The sequence below is a fragment of the Mesoplodon bidens genome (assembly GCF_964165515.1).
Source record: "Mesoplodon bidens genome assembly, chromosome: 3".
NCBI lineage: Eukaryota > Metazoa > Chordata > Mammalia > Artiodactyla > Ziphiidae > Mesoplodon > Mesoplodon bidens.
The window spans coordinates 58,379,183-58,396,042 of NC_138178.1; the positions used below are offsets into that span (position 1 = coordinate 58,379,183).

The 16,860-nt window shown below is 39.1% G+C and overlaps 1 long non-coding RNA gene across 1 annotated transcript in view; it reads left to right on the forward strand.

Moving 5' to 3' along the window:
* The window catches only part of LOC308614812, a 100,264-nt gene that overhangs the window by 66,284 nt on the left and 17,120 nt on the right, over positions 1 to 16,860 (forward strand). Inside the window, exon 2 of the long non-coding RNA XR_014015436.1 lies at positions 10,819 to 10,912. This is a non-coding gene — a long non-coding RNA (uncharacterized lncRNA). The remainder of the gene's footprint in view (positions 1 to 10,818; positions 10,913 to 16,860) is intronic.

Here is a 16,860-nt window from a genome sequence, read left to right on the forward strand (position 1 = left end):
GAGCCTGCGCGTCCGGAACCTGTGCTCTGCAACGGGAGAGGCCACAACAGTGAGAGGCCCACGTACCACAAAAAAAAAAAAAAAAAAAAAAAAAACCAATAAAAACCAGTGAATTTCATTGGCAGGGGTCTATTGATGCATTTCTATTGCTATGAAGTGAGTATTTTGGTAAAAAATAAATGTCATATGGGATTTAAAATTTATTTTATTTAATTAATTTTTTTATACAGCAGGTTCTTATTAGTTATCCATTTTATACATATCAATGTATATATGTCAATCCCAATCTTCCAATTCATCCCACCGCCCACCCCCACTTTCCCTTCTTGGTGTCCATACATTGGTTCTCTACATCTGTGTCTCTATTTCTGCCCTGCAAACTGGTTCATCTGAACCATTTTTTTGGTTCGTCATATATGCGTTAATCTACGATATTTATTTTTCTCTTTCTGACTTACTTCACTCTGTATGACAGTCTTTAGATCCATCCACCACTTTACAAATGACCCAATTTCGTTCCTTTTCATGGCTGAGTAATATTCCATTGTATATATCTCCCACATCTTCTTTATCCATTCGTCTGTTGATGGGCATTTAGGTTACGTCCATGACCTGGCTATTGTAAATAGTGCTTCAATGAACATTGGGGTGCATGTGTCTTTTTGAATTATGGTTTTCTGGATATGCCCAGTAGTGGGATTGCTGGGTCATATGGTAATTCTATTTTTAGTTTTTTAAGGAACTTCCATACTGTTCTCCATAGTGGCTCTATCAATTTACATTCCCACCAACAGTGCAAAAGGGATCCCTATTCTCCACATCATCTCCAACATTTGTTGTTTGTAGATTTTCTGATGATGTCCATTCTAACTGGCGTGAGGTGATACCTCATTGTAGTTTTGATTTACATTTCTCTAAAAATTAGTAATGTTGAGCAGGTTTTCATGTGCTTCTTGGCCATCTGTATGACTTCTTTGGAGAAATGTCTATTTAGGTCTTCTGCCCTTTTTTTTTTTTTTTTTTTTTTTTGCGGTACGCAGGCCTCTCACTGTTGTGGCCTCTTCCGTTGTGGAGCACAGGCTCCAGACGTGCAGGCTCAGCGGCCACGGCTCACGGGCCCAGCCACTCCGCAGCATGTGGGATCTTCCTGGACCGGGGCATGAACCCATATCCCCTGCATCGGCAGGCGGACTCTCAACCACTGTGACACCAGGGAAGCCCCCATTTGTTTATATTTGTTTTTATTTCCATTACTCTAGGAGGTGGATCAAAAAAGATCTTGCTGTGATTTATGTCAAAGAGTGTTCTTCCTATGTTTTCCTGTAAGAGTTTTATAATGTGCGGTCTTACATTTAGGTCTCTAATCCATTTTGAGTTTATTTTTGTGTATGGTGTTAGGGAGTGTTCTAATTTCATTCTTTTACATGTAGCTGTCCCATTTTCCCAGCACCACTTATTGAAGAGACTGTCTTTTCTCCATTGTATATCCTTGCCTCCTTTGTCATAGATTAGTTGACCATATGTGCATGGGTTTATCTCTGGGCTTTCTATCCTGTTCCATTGATCTATATTTCTGTTTTTGTGCCAGTACCATATTGTCTTGATGACTGTAGCTTTGTAGTATAGTCTGAAGTCAGGGAGTCTGATTCCTCCAGCTCCGTGTTTTTCCCTCAAGACTGCTTTGGCTATTCGGGGTCTTTTGTCTCCATATAAATTTTAAGACTTTTTGTTCTAGTTCTGTAAAATTGCCATTGGTAATTTGATAGGGATTGCACTGAATCTGTAGATTGATTTGAGTAGTGTAGTCATGTTCACAATATTGATTCTTCCAAACCAAGAACATGGTATATCTCTCCATCTGTTTTTATCATCTTTAATTTCTTTCATCAGTGTCTTATAGTTTTCTGCATACAGGTCTTTTTTCTCCCTAGGTATGTTATTCTTTTTATTACAATGGTAAATGGGAGTGTTTCCTTAATTTCTGTTTCAGATTTTTCATCATTAGTGTATAAGAATGCAAGAGATTTATGTGCATTAATTTTGTATCCTGCAGCTTTACCAAATTCATTGATTAGCTCGTTGTTTACTGGTGCCATCTTTAGGATTCTCTATGTATAGTATCATGTCATCTGCAAACAGTGACAATTTTACTTCTTCTTTTCCAATTTGTATTCCTTTTATTGCTTTTTCTTCTCTGATTGACGTGGCTAGGACTTCTCCAAAACAATGTTGAATAATAGTGGCGAGAGTGGACATCCATGTCTTGTTCCTGGTCTTAGAGGAAATACTTTCAGTTTTTCACCATTGAGAATGATGTTTGCTGTGGGTTTGTCATATATGACCTTTATTATGTTGAGGTAGGTTCCCTCTATGCCCACTTTCTGAGAGCTTTTATTAAAAATGGGTGTTGAATTTTGTCAAAAGGTTTTTCTGCATCTATTGAGATAACCATATGGTTTTTATTCTTCAATTTGTTAATATGGTATATCACATTGATTGATTTGTGTATATTGAAGAATACTTGCATCCCTGGGATAAATCCCACTTGATCATGGTGTATGATCCTTTTAATGTGCTGTTGGATTCTGTTTGCTAGTATTTTGTTGAGGACTTTTGTATCTATATTTACCAGTGATACTGGTCTGTAATTTTCTTTTTTTGTAATGTCTTTGACTGGTTTTTGTATCAGGGTGATGGTGGCCTCATAGAATGAGTTTGGGAGTGTTCCTTCCTCTGCAATTTTTTGGAAGAGTTTGTAAAAGATGGGTGTTAGCTCTTCCCTAAATGTTTGATAGAATTCACCTGTGAAGCCATCTGGTCCTGGACTTTTGTTTGTTGGAAGATTTTTAATCACAGTTTCAATTTCATTTCTTGTGATTGGTCTGTTCATATTTTCTACTTCTTCCTGGTTCAGTCTTGGAAGGTTATACCTTTCTAAGAATTTGTCCATTTCTTCCAGGTTGTCCATTTTATTGACATAGAGTTGCTTGTAGTAGTCTCTTAGGATGCTTTGTATTTCCGCAAAGTCTGTTTTAACTTATCCTTTTTCATTTGTAATCTCATTGAGGCCTCTCCCTCTTTTTCCTGATGAGTCTGGCTAAAGGTTTATCAATTTTGTTTATCTTCTCAAAGAACCAGCTTTTAGTTTTATTGATCTTTGCTATTGTTTTCTCTGTTTCTGTTTCATTTGTTTCTGCTCTGATCTTTATGATTTCTTTCCTTCTACTAATTTTGGGTTTTGTTTGTTCTTCTTTCTCTAATTCCTTTAGGTGTAAGGTTTGAGTGTTTTTTTGAGGTTTTTCTTGTTTCTTGAGGTAGGATTGTATTGCTGTAAACTTCCCTCTTAGAACTGCTTTTGCGCATCCCATAGGTTTTGGACTGTCGTGTTTTTGTTGTCATTTGTCTCTAGGTATTTTCTGATTTCTTCAGTGATCTGTTGGTTATTTAGTAACATATTGTTTAGCCTCCATTTGTTTGTGTGTTTTACATTTTTTCCCCTGTAATTGATTTATAATCTCATAGTGTTGTGGTCAGAAAAGATGCTTGATATGATTTCAATTTTCTTAAATTTACTGAGCCTTGATTTGTGACCCAAGATGTGATCTATCCTGGAGAATGTCCCATGTGCACTTGAGAAAAAAGTGTAATCTGCTGTTTTTGGATGGAATGTCCTATGAATAGTAATTAAATATGTCTGGTCCACTGTGTCACTTAAAGCTTGTGTTTCCTTATTAATTTTCTGTTTGGATGATCTGTCCATTGGTGTAAGTGAGGTGTTAAAAGTCCCCCACTATTATTGTGTTACTGTCAATTTCCTCTTTTATAGCTGTTAGCAGTTGCCTTATGTATTGAGGTGCTCCTATGTTGGGTGCATATATTTTTATAATTGTTATATCTTCTTCTTGGATTGATCCCTTGATCATTATGTAGTGTCCTTCCTTGTCTCTTGTAACATTCTTTATCTTAAAGTCTATTTTATCTGATATGAGTATTGTTATTCCAGGTTTCTTTCGTTTTCCCCTTGCATGGACTATCTTTTTCCATCCCCTCACTTTCAGTCTGTACTAGGTCTGAAGTGGGTCTTTTGTAGACACCATATATATGGGTCTTGTTTTTGTATCCATTCAGCGAGCGTGTGTCTTTTGGTTGGAGCATTTAATCCATTCACGTTTAAGGTAATTATCAATATGTATGTTCCTATTACCATTTTCTTAATTGTTTTGGGTTTGTTTTTGTAGATCCTTTTCTTCTCTTGTGGTGCTCACTTAGAGAAGTTCCTTTAGCATTTGTTGTAGAGCTGGTTTGGTGGTGCTGAATTCTCTTAGCTTTTGCTTGTCTGTACAGCTTTTGATTTCTCCATCGAATCTGAATGAGATCCTTGCTGGGTAGAGTAATCTTGGTTGTACGTTCTTCCCTTTCATCACTTTAAATGTGTCATGCCACTCCCTTCTGGCTTGTAGAGTTTCTGCTGAGAAATCAGCTGTTAACCTTATGGGAGTTCCCTTGTATGTTATTTGTCATTTTTCCCTTGTGGCTTTCAATAATTTTCTTTGTCTTTAATTTTTATCAGTTTGATTACTATGTGTCTCAGTGTGTTTCTCCTTGGGTTTATCCTTCCTGGGACTCTCTGCACTTCCTGGACTTGAGTGGCTATTTCTTTTCTCATGTTAGGGAATTTTTCAAATATAATCTCTTCAAATATTTTCTCAGGTCTTTTCTCTCTCTCTTCTCCTTCTGGGACCCCTATAATGCAAATGTTGTTGCATTTAATGTTGTCCCAGAGATCTCTTAGGGTGGCTTCATTTCTTTTCATTCTTTTTTCTTTATTCTGTTCCGTGGCAGTGAATTCTGCCATTCTGTCTTCCAGGTCACTTATCCGTTCTTCTGCCTCAGTTATTCTGCTGTTGTTTCCTTCTACTGTATTTTTCATTTCAGTTATTGTATTTTTTTTTTTCCATACATGGGCCTCTCACTGTTGTGGCCTCTCTCGTTGCGGAGCACAGGCTCCGGACGCAAAGCCTCAGCAGCCATGGCTCACGGGCCCAGCTGCTCCACGGCATGTGGGATCCTCCCAGACCGGGGCATGAACCCGTGTCCCCTGCATCGGCAGGCAGACTCTCAACCACTGCGCCACCAGGGAAGCCCCCAGTTATTGTATTGTTCATCTCTGTTTGTTTGTTCTTTAATTCTTCTTGGTGTTTGTTCTTTAATTCTTCTAAGTCTTTGTTAAATATTTCTTGCGTCTTCTCGATCTTTGCCTCCATTCTTTTCCGAGGTCCTATATCATTTTCACTATCATTATTCTGAATTCTTTTTCTCGAAGCTTATCTCCACTTCATTTAGTTGTTTTTCTGGGGTTTTATTTTGTTCCTTCATATGGTATATAGCCCTCTGCCTTTTCATCTTGTTTATCTTTCCGTGAATGTCGTTTTTATCCACAGGCTGCAGGATTGTAGTTCTTGCTTCTGCTGTCTGCCCTCTGGTCGATGAGGCTATCTAAGAGGCTTGTGCAAGTTTCCTGGTGGGAGGGACTGGTGATGGGTAGAGCTGGGTGTTGCTCTGGTGGGCAGAGCTCAGTCAAACTTTAATCTGCTTGTCTGCTGATGGGTGGGGCTGAGTTCCATCCCTGTTGGTTGTTTGGCCTGAGGCAACCCAATACTGAAGACTACCGGGCTCTTTGGTGGGGCTAATGGCAGACTCTGGGAGGGCTCACGACAAGGAGTACTTCCCAGAACTTCTGCTGCTAGTGTCCTTGTCCTCACAGTGAGACAGAGCCACCCCCTGCCTCTGCAGGAAACCCTCCAACACTAGCAGTAGGTCTGGTTCAGTCTCCTCTGGGGTCACTCCTCCTTCCCCTGGGTCCTGATGCACACACTACTTTGTGTGTGCCCTCCAAGAGTGGAGTCTCTGTTTCTCCCAGTCCTGTCGAAGTCCTGCAATCACAATCCTTCATATCCAGCCTTCAAATTCGATTCTCTAGGAATTCCTCCTCCCGTTGCCAGACCCCCAGTTTGGAAGCCTGACGTGGGGCTCAGAATCTTCACTCCAGTGGGTGGACTTCTGTGGTATAAGTGTTCTCCAGTTTGTGAGTCACCCACCCAGTGGTTATGGGATTTGATTTTATTGTGATTGCGCCCCTTCTACTGTCTCATTGTGGCTTCTCCTTTGTCTTTGGATGTGGGGTATCTTTTTTTGGTGAGTTCCAGTGTCTTCCTGTCAATGATTTTTCAGCAGTTACTTGTGATTCTGGTACTCTCACAAGAGGGAGGGAGTGCACGTCCTTTTACTCCACCATCTTGAACCAGTTTCTCTCATATGGGATTTAATAATGGTAAATAAGATTTTCTCTAATTCCACAGATGGTATGCTTGCAAAAGCATGGCAGGCAGGGAAGAGAAACCAATACTCTCAAATGGTAATTTATCCCATTTCGGACAAACTGATGAGTCCAATATAGCACAGTTGCTAATGGGTAGTTGACTATTAATGGGTCCTCCTGTGAAATGGTGTTTAGCCTTGGTTTCTGCTGTTAGCTGATCCAATCTAGATTCATAATTCCATTTGGTGTATGTGACCACCTTAGTATTAAGTGACTCCTCTGCAATGGATGCCCTCTAGTGAACTTTCACATGGGATACAAATATCCCCACTCTCTTATTTCCGATGTCCATCCTTATTCCTCTTACAGAAACTTTCGTGTCACCAATCTTACACTCTTATTCTTTCCAAGTCCCTAACTGGGTGTTAGCCACTCAGTGTAGATCCATTTCTCAGGTTATTCTTCTCCCGTAGTGAACAGTCATAAGAATTGCTCCAAGCTCTGCCTACAGACTGGAATTCCCTTCACCACTATCCTTGAGGGTCATGCCTAATTAGACTGTAATATGGCAGCATCCACTTCTGGCTAGAGCACCTGTAAACCAGGCTCAAGTTCTTTCCTTCCCTATCAACTATGCAAAAGGAGGTCCTCATAAGGGCATAGGTGTGAAGTGAAGGAGCACCAGCACTACAGCAGAAGGTGGTAGATGTAACTTGCTTATGCCATACAGATCTACTTGAACCTGATCTCATAGATACCACTTCCATTTGAAAAGCAATTGTTTCTGTACACACCAACTCTTATGGCTTAGTGGATCAGAGAGCACTCAATTCATGACAGGAAGCTCAAGCAACATAGTCACTCAGAGGCAATGATATAGTGGATCCTATGGCACCCTGCCCATAGGCCCCAATCCAGGACTGAGACACTCATTACCCTGCTGTAATGACACTATTATGAGTACATGATCACAGTTGATCCCCTTCTGGAAATTTCCCAGACCCCATGGAAGAAGCCTTGCTCAAATTTATGCTCCCCTCCCTGGGGCAAAGACCACATCCAGTACCTGAGTGATGTGGCAATACCTGGCTCCCTTTCCTCTTCAAGGCAAGACAACTTTATAGAAACATCCCAACTCCAGAACTCCCTGTGTGATCAACTGAGGCCTCTGTTGCAACTGCATTACAGTTCAACTCCTCCCCTTGCCCAGTCCTGACTATTTCACTCTCTTACAGTTGTTGCACCCAAGTGCAGTCCCCAGTATGCCTCCTGTACACCAGTCTCCATCTCAGACTTGGCTCTGTGGGGAACCAAACACACAGTCAAGTGTTTAGACTCTGTGAAGTCCTTGAGGCATGCCAGGGTCTTCTTCTCAAAGGAAGAATAGTTATCAGCTGCGAAAGGCACAGCTTTGCTTCAAAACTCTGTGGGACTATGCTGTGATTCTCTTACTGAGATTTCCTATTCCAAAAAACTTTGAGTACCATTGAACCTGTTGGGTCATAGGCCTGTACCCACTAAAGAATCTGCTCTTACTCTGAGCCCCTCTTGAAACTCACAGTCTTGCAGGTTACTTGGTAGATACAGAATATATATCCACTGAAATCTAAAGAAGCTCAGAAATGGTACAGATAGTTCAGTAAAATACATTAATTTTATAGACACTTACTGATGCCTACTCTGTGTCAGTCACTCTGGGAGATGCAGGAAAGAAATGAAAAGTGGCTTCACACTTAGAAGAATTTCATCTAGTTAGTTGCAGAGCAATAAGAGTCATGATGATGGCTCTTTGTGGGCAGTGCCATACTACATTTATGTATGAAGTGTCACAAGCATGCAAGAAGAAAGTAATCATTCCTGCCCTGGTGGGCTGAATAGGAGGAGTAGGTGATATTTGGTCATATTAAACTGTGAGCTGATCGGCTCAATGAACAACAAAATACTTTTTTGAGGCCAAATATGAAAGGTGTTAAGATATTTAATGACCCTGAGATTTAAGCTGTTCCTAAGTATGTAATTCACCTATCAGATAAATTTGCTTTGTGGGTTTGGAGAGTAAAAAATGCAACAGAATGAATTTCTGTTTCAACTTTGTGAAGGGGGAATTTAAAAATAATTTCTGACTTCTCTTCAAAACAGCAATATAATCCTCACCATTATCATTTTCTGCTCATGGCCTGGCATTGAACAGTGATAAACAACTATACACTTAATTATAAATTATGTGCTAAATAGATGTTCTAAGTAGATTGTTGGACATATAATATCCTCGCCAAATTCTGAGAGTTGAATACAGCCTTTCTTTTGTCTCTTATTGATGAATCAGATGCAAGGTACTCAGAACACCCTAGCATTAATTATTATTCACTATTTCTAAAGTTTGTTTGTTTTTTTTTAAATAGGAAGTCTTCTTAGAAATAAAGTCAGGAAATGTTCAGCAACTTGGAGAAACAACCTGTATACAATATCTCATACACTCTTAAGTCAAACATGATCAAGATTGAATAATTTATATTTTGCTATTGACATAAAATATTATTCTGAACTTTTTCTTGCAAAAAGAGGAATTTCTCTGATGCCTTTTTATTCTAAGCTAACACACACACACACACACATATACACAGAGCTATTGAAATGTCTTGCCTTATAGTGTCATAGCTAATATTTTAAGACTTAGTGTATACTTGAGGTGATGTTGATAGTTAACAATAGTGTGTGTAAGCAATGTATCCCTAATAGTTTTTCTTGATAAATTCAAGGCTTTTTGGCTGACTGTTTGTCAGACTTGATTATTGGATGGTTGCTGTTTTCAACCTTGTAAACTGGCAGGAGATATATCAGGTTTGCCTCTTTTTTGTTGTTCAATTGTTCTTGCTTTGTTTGTGTTATCTTTGATCCAAGGCCCCTTTGAGGCCCAATTTTACAATATTTTGGGAGGGTTACTTAAGTTAAAAGGAGATAATATAGTCTGTAAATCCATGTAACCCAATGCCGGTAAATGTCAGTGCATTGCCACTGACTGGAAGAGAGGAAACTCTCAAGGGCACCGTTGTCAGCTGCTCCAGGTCATGGAGCCACCTCTCATCCCTCACCTCCTGGGGTTCCCCTGGAGAGCATGTGGATGTCATGGTATCGGTGCGATATGAACTAAATATTATCACTAATCTAATTCTGTGTATCTGAAATTCAACAGTAAAAGAATTTAGGCCCCAGTGAGGTAGGTGAAACCTGAGGGCACGGATCTGTCTGCGGCATCTACAGATGGATTCCACTGCCTTCTAGTAGAGGTGGCAGAGCTTGTGGTGTTGGGGAACACGCTCTTCAGCAGCTCTCCTGGATGGGTGGTTTAGGCCAGGGCTATCCCGGGAGGCGGTCAGATTTCACTATGTGTCCTGTGTGGGGTAAACTAAGGCAGCTCTGCATCTATCCTGAAAGAGAGAGCCCTTGAGACTGGGTGATGTGTAGTCTGCTGAATGATTGTGTGGGCCAAGTGTCAGACCCTTGGAGACCACTGCAGGGGTGCAGTTGGAAGGGGCCTAAAAGACTAGATCTTAAAAGTTCTCACCACACAAAAGAAGAGGGTGTTGCTCGTGGGGCGGCCTCAGCAGGGAAGGAGGTAGAGAGTTGGGTCCGCAGAGGCTGGTAAGGCCCAAGAGCGCAGTCCTTTCACGCAGTCCTCCTCAGAGGAGGTTATTCTACAGAAGCCCAGAGCCGCTGGAGGGGAGGGGCTCACTTCAGGTGTCAGGAGCCCAACCTGAGAGCCTGTCACTCCTGCACCTGGCAGGTGCTGTGTAGGAGGGATGACCAGGCCCACAGCTGCCTGTTCTGTGGGCAGCAGAGACAGTGATGGTGACTTCTCCAGCCTGGGGGTCTGGTGGCAGATCAGAAACATTCAGTCACTCACTAGGGCAGCTCCCTGCCAACTCGAGCCTGGCAGGGGACCCTCTCTGGCTTGCCACCAAACCTAACTGTCATCACCCCCTGAGGTGGCCTTGGCCTAGTGTAGGGGCTGCTGGTTGGATTTGTTAGGTTCAGTTCTGTACACTGACCTCCTGTGTTCTCTTTGATTTCTGTTTATTTTTATATATTTAAATGTTTATGAATAGGTAATACGATGACATAGTCCAGAATTCGAGAGCAATAAATGGTCATATACAGTGAAAACTCTCTTCTATCCCCCAGTCCGTCCTTCTCTCCCGAGGTAACTGTTGTCAGATCCTTGTGACTATCTGAGGTTTTATATACATATGTGTATGTGTATCTCAACAAGCATCTATTCTTTTCTATCCCTGGCACACTCATGGTAGAATACCATGTCCGTGGTCTTATACTTTTTTCATTTAATTTATCTCAGAGGTATTTTCATATTAGCTCATTAAGAATTTTGTTATTATTTTTAACAATCACATGACTTTCCTCTGTATGTATGTATGGTACCTTATTTGAACAGTCACCTATTGATGGATATTTAGATGGTTTCCAATCTTTTGATATTACAGTGTTACATAGAATGACCTGGTACAGTACAATTCCCATGTGTGAAAATATCTGTAAGGATTAATTCTGAGAAGAGGAAAAATCCCAAGGCAAAAGGTATGTATACTCATGATTTTGATAGATACTGCCAAATTATCCACCATAAGTGCTGTACTAATTTTCAGTCCCACAAGGACTATGAGAGAGAACTTGTTTATCTGAATCTTTACCATCCTAATGTGTTATCAATCTTTTTGATTTTTGCCAGTCTACTAGATTAAAAATGATATCTTGGTGGGTTTCGAATTTATTTTTCCTTAATAATAGTGAAGTTGAGCATATTTTTATATGTCTAAGATGAATGCATGAGTACATTTTTATTTATCTGTGAACTGGTTGTTCAAATCTTTTATCCATTTTTCTATTGAGTTATTTGTCTACCAGTGATTTGTATGTCCCTTTGGGATATAGTTTGAGTATTTCTGGTACTCGCATTTTGATTTTTCTCATGGTATGTTGACTGTGTGGGTAGCCAGATTTATCATATATGTATATATGTATGTATATGTATGTATACATTCCCCTCCTGCCCCTTTTTGCATGGCTTCTGGATTTTTGTCTTAGAAAAGGATTCCGCTCTTCTTATATTGACATTTTTTCACCTTTATTTATTCTAGTACTTTGATGGTTTCTTCCATTTTTTATACATACATTTTGATCCATTTGTCATTTGTCCTTATGTAAGTTGTAAGACATGGGTGTTCACTTGACTTCCCAGATGGTTACCCAGATATTGCAATACAATTTATTAAATAATTCATCTTTTCCCCACTGATTAGAACTATCACCTTTATTACCACATTTTTTGTTTGTATTTAGATCTATTTCTGAATCTTCTATCATTTTCCATTGATTTCAGTACCACCTTTAAAATTACTATAGTTTTATAGTTTTATGTTTTATGTTATGAAGGGAATGTTGGCCCTTCATTATTTTTATTAGAATTCTTCTAAATATTATTGTTTATTTATTGTCTTGTTGTTAAAAAAAATTAGAACCAGCATGTCTAGACACACATATACAGATGAAAAAACCCATGTTAACTTAAGGAAAATTGGCATCTTTGACATACTGATTGATCCTTCCCATGCATGTGGTAAATTTATATTTGTTCAAGTAATTTCTTGTGTCCCATAGAAGTAATTTAAAGTTATAGCATAGATCTTGCCCTGGAGTTCAAGTCTGCCATCGTGTGGTGACTGTTAGACCAGTGAGAAAGGTTAACCACCCAAGGGACCACCAGTAGTATGCATCATTTTTTTAGAAAATTAACTTTATTGATTTATAATTTACATACAATAAATTGCATCCTATTCATGAATTTTTACTCAAAAAATTGTTCACTGCAATGAAATACCACTTCACACTTCTCAGAAAGGCTTTCATCAGAAAGACAAAAAATAACAAGTGAAGGAGAGGATGTGGAGAAAAGGGAACCTTCACGCACTGTTGGTAGGAATGTAAATTGGTGCAGCCACTATGGAAAACAGTATGGAGTTTCCTCAAAAAATTAGAAACAGAACTACCGTACAATCTAGCAAATCTATATACTTCTGGGTATTTTTCAAAAAAACCCAAAACACTAATTTGAAAAGATATATGCACCCCTATGTTCACTGCAGCATTATTCACAATAACCAAGATATGGAAGCAACCTAAGTGTACATCAATAGATGATGGATAAAGAAGATGTGGTATATATACATATACATATATATACACACACACACACATACACACACACACAGTGGAATACTACTCAGCCATAAAAAAGAATGAAATCTTGCCATTTGTGACAACATGTATGGACCTAGAGCATATTATGCTAAGTGAAATAAGTCAGATAAAGACAAATGCCATATGATCTCACTTATATGTGGAATCTAAAAAACAAAACAAACCAATCAACAAAACAAAACAAAAACAGCCTCATAGATATAGAGGACAAATGGGTGATTGCCAGAGGGGACGAAGTGGGGGGAGCAAAATAGGTGAAGGGGATTAAGAGGTAGAAACCTCCAGTTATAAAATAAATGTCATGGGTGTGTAATATACAGTGTAAGCAATATGGTCAATAATATTGTAATAACTTTGTATGGGGATAGATGGTTACAAGACTTGTGGTAATCATTTCATAATATATGCAAATGTCAATATCACTGTGTAATACACCTGAAACTAACATAATATTGTACATCAACTATATTTCAATTTAAAAAAAGGAAAAATATAGCTAAATTTTTTAGCTATAAAATGACACTAAAAAGGAGGGTGCCAGGAGCTTTTCCCAAACCATGAGTGCATAGTTTAATCAAGGACTGCTTGGTACACTCCGTGCTGCATTTGCCTCCCTCTGGTCCCAGATAGGTCATATTCAACTCCTTTTTGGAGTCTGTGACCCCAAAGCATCATGGGTTCTTGGAGCTGGAAGATGCCCTTTGGAGGCTAATGAGTCCAGCTGACCAGATCAGTGTCATGTAGGAGAAAGAATGATGCCTCAAGGCAAAGGAGACCTGGGCATCCTCACGTAGGCCCATCTGGTATCCACCTGACTGGCCAACATTTTCAGCTTTTTTGAGACTCAATTTCCACAACTGTGACAGAGGGATAATTAATACCTGCTTAGTCTATTTTTAGGATTGTTATGAGGGTGAAATGAGATAGAGCGTGTGCAAGGTATTAGTAAGTCAAAAGGTAATGAAAATACAAGGGGCTATTATTAAACAGATAGGAAAATAAGATGTGGACATATTAAAATCCCCTGTACCCAAGGTCATCTTTTTGGCTTGGTGGCACCAATCAAAAGAGCTCTGTATCATTCAACAAACTCTATAGAGCTTACCCTCTGTCCAAGCATTGTGTAAAGGATACAAAACAAGAAAAGAAAGACATGGTTATCACTGCTCTAAAGAAACTCATCATCTAATGGGGTAATATATTTCTTTTTGAGTGCTGGTAACAAGAGTATGTTTACTTTGTGAAAATCCATTGAGCTGTACAACAATAACTTGTATACCTTTCTGTATACATGTTAGGTTCAATAGAGTTTACAGAAAAGTAAGCTGGATTCATTTTAACTATATGTTTGTAAGAGGCATTCATAGATTTGAATGTGGCATTGCATTTTATTATATGTTCCACTAGAATTTATTTGCCCGTTCTACTGGTGATGGACATTTGGATTGTTTCTGGTACGGGCCATTTGTGAAAAATGCTTATATGTGTCTCCTGGTGTGCATGAGCACAAGTTGTTCGGGGAGGGGGACAGCTGAATCATTGTTTGTGGCCATCTTCAAGTTTACTGGATCGTGCTAAACTGGTGTTTGAAGTGGTTGCTCCAATTCTCCTTCCCACCAGCAGTCTGTGAGATTACTCTAATTGGTTTGACAGTCATTACAATTTTTGCCAGTCTGACTAGTGTCCTGTGATATCTTATCGTGGTGTTACTTTGCATTTTCCTGATGTCGAACCTATGTTTACTGGACTTTTGGATTTCTTCTTTTGAGAACTCCTTCCTCAAGGCTTTGCCCATTTCTCTACTGGGTTTTTCTTTTCTTACTGATTTGGATTGAGGATTACTCAAGAATTCTGGGACTCTGAGTGGACAGGTACTCAGAAGCATCCTAATATATCCCATGGGAAGAAGTTATAGCTTCCACATCTCTGAGGTCACCAGCTGTGCTTCTTTTCTCAACGTGTCACTGGGGAGGATGGATTTTCCATTATGTTTTTATTATTGATTCCTATCTTAATTGCATTATAGCTAATGCTTTGAAATTGTTGAGATTTGACTTATGGCCTTACTGTACAGGCAATTTTTGTAAATATTCCAGGTGTGATGTGAAGGATGTATATTTCACAGATGGTTGTGGCAGACACACCATGTGCGTTACATGGAGTGCATTACATGTGCTCTTCAAATCTGTACCCCTCATTGATTTTTTGGTCTGCTTGTCCTATTAATTACTGAGATGAGTATATTAAAATATTCCATTGAAATTATAGATTTGTCTATTTATCCTCGTAATTCTTTCCACTTTTGCTTTACATATTGTAAGACCGTTTCTGTCTACTTCTGCTTTACGTAGTACAAGTCCATGTCCTTAGCCCAGCTTGCTCTCATAGGAAAACAAGCCCCTATGTCTGTCTGGTAGTGTGTCTACAACCCCTGTATCATGAAGCTTTTCCTTTTGTCTCCCTTTATAATCCTGCCTCTCTTACTTTACAGAAGGAATGCACCTTACCCATTTCCCTTCTTACTATGCTTCTTTGCCTCTGGAGCACCAAAGGGTACTCTGAAATATTAGTTATTAATATTAATCAAGACACCATAAATTGAAGGCAAGGCTTTGTGTTTTTCATTAGTTAGACATTTATGTGTTAGGGACACAGCATAGCATTAGATGATGATAGGATTTGGGGCATATAACTTAAGAATATTTTAAAAGTTGGATGACATTACATAACAAAATTTCTCCCATTTCCACCCACTGATATATATAAACATATTTTCTAATTATTTACATATATAGAAATGGAAAGAGGAATAGAATTTATGCTGACCCTTGTTTCATTCTAATAACCAGTCATATTTATCACAGCTATAGAACTAATTGAAAAGCAAAAGCCCCAGTCATTTCATTAAGAAATACATACATACTTTAATATAATTTAAATATGATATATAATGTAACTTGAAATTTTATGTTTAAGAAACATAAAAATTTATAATTATGATGTTTTAGCTAAATTTAAATCAATTTTCCCATGTTTTAGTTGCAGATAAGGGTGATAAGGTCATCAGTTTTCAAAACTTTGAAATATAAATGTATATTTTTATGTAAAATTCTGAGTTCAAGGAGAAAAAAGAATTATGTCAAATTTTTGACTGTTAAAGATGAGTTAATTCATAATATGTTTTAAATGGAACAACAATGGGAATCAAAGTGCATAGTGTTTACTTTCCATTGAGTGTATTTAAAAGAATGATGTGAAAGTTTTCTTTTAAAATGTCAATTTCTGTAATGTGCAAGAAATAACAAAAGGTTTTGAGATCAACTTTTAAAAAGTGTACAATTCTTTTATGGGTATGCGAGCAGAACACGGTGAAGACGCTGACCTCATGCTGGCCTAGTCCATCTCCTGTCTCTGGGCATTCAAATCCCGCTGGACACTTGAAGAACTATGAATTTCCTGGGAAGAAGTTTCCTCCCTCGTAAAAGTGTTTCAGTATCTCAGCACATTTACCATCTGGGAATACTGATACTTACCTTTCTATCTAATGGAATACATGTGTGAGAAAGGGCTTTATTGTCCAATCAGGAAAGGAGTGTCACCGTGTAGCAGTGAGTGCCCAGAGCTGGAAGTACTCCAAAGGAGCTGGAATGGTGGACCTTGCTCCATTTGAGAGCTCACATCTGATTGCCCACCTTACTCCTGCTGGAAAGAATAGGGAGGAAGGGAAAATGAACAGAATAGTTATGAAGTGCCTACCATGTTTGGGTATCTTACTTGTACTTTCCTGTTTGATTTCCATAACAATTCATCCCCACAGATGAAGAAATGGAACCTCAGGAAGATGACAGGTGTGCCAAGTTTGCACAGCCTGTCAGTGGCGAGGCTGGGGTTTGATCCCAGGTCTGTCTGATGTGGCTATATCCATGGCCTCACAATCAGAAGATGCATGTGCCCACAGGCAAGTTACTTAGCTTCTCTGAGCTCAAGCTCCCTCATCTGTAAAATGGCATAGTAATAGCTATTTTGCAGGGTGGTATTCACAGTCTAGGGAGTTAATGTGTGGACATACTCAAATCTTTAGCATAGGGCCTGGCCCATGGAAGACCCTGAAGGTATGAGAATGAACTATTCAGTCACAAAGTTGGGTATTCTGGCACAATACTTCTGCCAGCAAAGTGATGGCTAGAATTGGGGACACTAGCTGTGTCTTGAAGGCAACAAGCTGAGTGGGGACTTGCCTTAAACTTTGAGACCAAGCAGCTAAGACT